Raw genomic sequence first — 4,546 nt, forward strand, 5'->3', positions numbered from 1 at the left:
ACTAGTTTCCTGATATTTTTGATCACACACCAAATAAGCATATGTTGAGCATGCATTCTCAACATAATTTAAAAACTTGTAAATTAAAAAAGTACTACCATATTGGTATGCTATTGGCATTTGAAGTCTAAACGCTTCAAAAAGAATATTAAAGAGATTGGATTAAATAATTGTGTAAACGATGTTACAATTTTTACTGTAGTATAAAACCCTTTTTTGCTTTCATTTAGAAGTATAATATTGGTAGTAGCTCTTCTTTTACAATGTCTCTTTTAATGATACATATGATAATTTTTTACCTTTTGATACCTTCTTTTGGTTTCTGAAAACAAATTTTATTTAAATAAGGGTTTAAATACATTACATTAAAACTGAAGGGAGTTTTGTTTTGTTTTTTGAAGGGAAAAACACTCCCAAAATAAGTTTGTTGCTTCACATGGCATTGGGCAACTGTTAGTAGTAAGTTGCAAGCTCTACAGCTGGCTGTATGAATGACACATAAGTTTTAAATTTGTCTACTTGCCCAAAGTTTAATTCTGATAGAAGATTGGCCTCACATTCTGGTGTTTGGACATCAATTAGCTAGGATATGACTGGTTAAAAGGATCTTGGTGGCAAGCTAGATGTCCTGTTACCTCACTAGAGGAAAGGTGGCTACTCTAAACTCCACCTACCTGTTCAGGTTGGAAATCTTTGCGTACCAAAGGCTCCTTCTAATCGTACAGATGCCCTTGCTGTCTTACCAATTTCAGCTTCATTGAGGGCTATCTCTGGCCAAAAGCTCCTTCCTCTGGCTAGAGAGAGCCGTATGTGATCTTGGGGCTTTGAGTTTGGCTGAAACATCACCTTATTGCTTTGGTTCAGGCTGGACACTACCAGGTGCATACTGCTTGACCTCTGTTTAAATGAGGGATTTCAAGACTAAACAACACAGCTCTTTTCACTTATCAAATGAAGGAGTTACACTAGTCCAAGTGAAAAGCAGACCTTAACGGTTACATTATACAAGCTGTGAGATTTTTAAACTTGTTACAAGGGACAGAGGGAAACCCTACTCATTTGCAAGGAAAGCCTCACTTAAGCTTTAGCGAGTAAAAAGCACTTAAAACCCACAAACATTCAACTGGTCGTCCTTAGCCAGTCCAATTTCTATAAGGAACTGACATATGTTCTTATGCTGGTCACCCTGTAGCTGAATCACTTCTCCATGGATGCTCAATTACAGTACCATTGCAGGCAAACTTCTTCTTAAACACCTTCACTAGTTTCTTTTTATCATATCATCAGTGATGCCTTGGACAGTACTAAGGGTCTTCCTATAATTTCTCTGTTGAATTCTTATGTGGATATTAGAGGCCCAGTGCATGAAATTTGTGCACTGGGGTAGGGGGGGGATGTCCCTCAGGCCAGCCTTCACCTTCTCCAATCTGGGGCCCCTCAGGGGATGTCCGACTGCTGGTCATCTGGCAGTTGGACATCCCTCTCACAATCCAGGACTGCTGGCTCCAAATCACTCACTTGCCTGCTTGTCTGATTGCCCCTAACCACTTCTGCCTGCCAGTCTGATCACCCCCTACTACTCCTCTGCCAGCCTGATTGATGCCTAACTGCTCCCCTGCCAGCACGATTGCTACTAACTGCCCTCCCCCGCTGGCCCACTTGTCCCCAACTGCCCTCCCCTGCTGACCCGGTCACCCCCAACTGCCCTCCCCTGCCATCCTGATCGCCCCTAACTTCCTTCCCCTGCCAGTCCAGTTGCCCCCAACTGCCCTCCCCGGCCGACCTTGTCCCTCCCAACTACTCTCCCATGCTGGCCTGGTCGCCCCAACTGCCCTCCCCTGCCAGCCATCTTTGACCACATGGGGGCAGCCATCTTGTGCAAGGGTGTGATGGTCAGTTTGCATATTACCTCTTTATAATGGAGGATAGTCTTCAGTGCTAGCAGGAAGTAGAACATCACCCTTACTTGCATCAGGGTTAAAAGAATGGAGTTTCTGGATAGCAGACATATACATTCCTTTTCCTCTGTGGTAACTACCCAGGGAAGGCTGCTGAGGGGGTCGGGGGGCGCTGTGTATTGAAGCATTAGGAAGTGAGGAGGCTCAATAGGGAGGTTGCTGAGTGCCAGCGGGGGCTCACTGAGCACTTTTAAATATCTTAATCTTACATATTGACATATTATAAAACTGTTTTGAATGGTATTTTAAAAGAGATTTAATGTAACATATTATGTACATATTTGTTGTATTTGAATTTAGTATTATCTTTATCACAGATCTCAACTGTCCACAATAGAAGCTCGATTGAAAACAGGTAACATGTTTTTTTAAAATATTTTTTCTAATCCTTATCAGTGTACATAGCTAATTGGTAAAAAATATTAACTCTAAATTTAGTATCATAAACATTTTGATTCATATCTTTCCTTACAATATTGTACTCTTTGGTTGATGGTGTTAGATGCTGTAAAAATAAAAAATTTTAAATTAAAAATTTAAATTAAGGATCAGAGCTAGTGTACAACCCCTCCCCCCCGAAAACAGGAATTAAATTTGTAGATAGTGAGAAACCGACCCTTATTTTGAAGTAATTATCATCATTCAGAGGCATGACCTCAATATATAACAGTGTATTGCTAAATCATTTCATATATGTTTATATATGTACATACACATATACATATACATATATATATATATACATATATATACACACATTATCATGAACATAACTGAATTAATTGATTAATCCAGTTAAATCCTATAGTTTTCACTAGTGAGTCTGTTTAACATATTGTGATTAAACAGACTCACCGCTTAAACTCAAATCCATTAAGAAACCAAAAGCCTGAGCAAGATATATTAATGCATCAGTAAACTCTGTCAGTAAGAGTTAGGTACCTGTCCAGTGATAATAAAGTGTGTCATTGTTTCCTTTTAGCCACTGACTTGAATTATTGAGAATTCAAATTCAGTGTACATGAAGCACTTATTCCTTAACTATACATAGCTTTATATGTAAAATTTTGGCTTTTATTGCCATACAGAAAAGAGGGAAGAATTACCTAGAAGTATGTATGTATCTGCTTCTTTACTATTTTTAAAAAATTTATCTGTAGGGATTTTCTTAGATCTTTTAAATTTTATTGAATTTATTGGGGTGACCCTGGTTAACAAAGTTATAAAGATTTCAGGTGTACAAGTCTACAGCACATCATCTGTACACTGTATTGTTTGTTCACCACCCCAAGTCAAGTCTTCATCCATCACCATTTATACCCCCTATTCCTTCCTCCATCTGCCCCAGCACCTCCTGTGACCTGGTAATCATGATACTGTTTTCCATGTTCATTATTTTTAATATTTATAAATTACAGATCCAGGTGAATTAATAAGAATTAAGTAATAAATGTAATAACTAATAGCCAGAGTTTTTAAAAGATCCATTTTTAATGTCTTTTGATTATTTATAATTGTTAAAGTATATGTGTTTAATATCTCAAGAGAAAATTAGATATTGGCTTATTAGTTGCGTTGCAAACTTATTGTAGGTAGATTTCTTGTCATGTATTTCTTAACATTATAAGTATGTATTTCAGTATTATGAATATTTGATAAGATATGAGAGAGCCAATAATTTTTTTATCACCTTGAAGAATATGAAGTGATAACTCTTCATATAAGTTGTTTTAATATTGAACATTTAGTTGCTGGTAATGAATTTGATAGACTATATATATTTGTGAATCTCATAAAGTAAGAACGGTTTAAAAAAAACTATTTTAAAGGGATTTTTTAGTCTCTATGAAAACATAGTAAGGCCATCTCAGTTCCTTTCCATGAACTTTTGGGAAAATCTTGAAAAATGATTGTGATAGTGTTACTATGAGTTACTAATCTTTCCAGTCCCCATTCTACCTGGCTGAAAAGTCACAGTCAAGAGTGATAATGGGAAGTGGAAGAATGGAGGAAGGTTTGGAAGGGGAATAGCAGACTGAGAACAATGGGAAATATAGGGCATCAGGAGCAGAAAAGGATTGTTGAATGGATATCAAAGAATTCTTCCGTAAGTGACTTTTCTCCAGAAATGTTAATTGATATAATGTTCCCTTACTTCAGGAGAAAGAGTATTTAAATTCATTTCAACTCAATTTAATTCAAATAAGGAAATGTGGGCTGAATGTCTATACTGTGCAAGGGACTGTGGTATATAATATGTTAAGTATAAGGATGACAACTTTATGGTTCTTGCCCTCAATACAATAATATAATAAAAATACAAACTATTAAGAACATAGCACAATATTAGTCATAAAACTTCATTTTGGGTTACTTCTTAGATTCTAATAGAATTTATGAAATACTTTGGAAAAGTCTCCCAAACCTTCAGAGAGTGGATGGGAGCTAAGTAAGGAGATTCCACCTGAGGAGACACATGGTATTACTTACAATAAAGTACTTTTTTTTTCACTTTCCAAATTTAGTAATTTATTTTGGCTTGGGAATGAGTCAAAAATATTTAATAAAACACAATTGTTATTAATAAT

The 4,546-nt window shown here is 36.5% G+C and overlaps 1 pseudogene; it reads right to left on the minus strand.

Moving 5' to 3' along the window:
- Positions 1–1,102: 1,102 nt before the first annotated feature.
- Positions 1,103–2,009, minus strand: LOC102438080 (annotated as a pseudogene).
- Positions 2,010–4,546: the final 2,537 nt, after the last annotated feature.

The sequence above is a fragment of the Myotis lucifugus genome, unplaced genomic scaffold (assembly GCF_000147115.1).
Source record: "Myotis lucifugus unplaced genomic scaffold, Myoluc2.0 scaffold_29, whole genome shotgun sequence".
NCBI lineage: Eukaryota > Metazoa > Chordata > Mammalia > Chiroptera > Vespertilionidae > Myotis > Myotis lucifugus.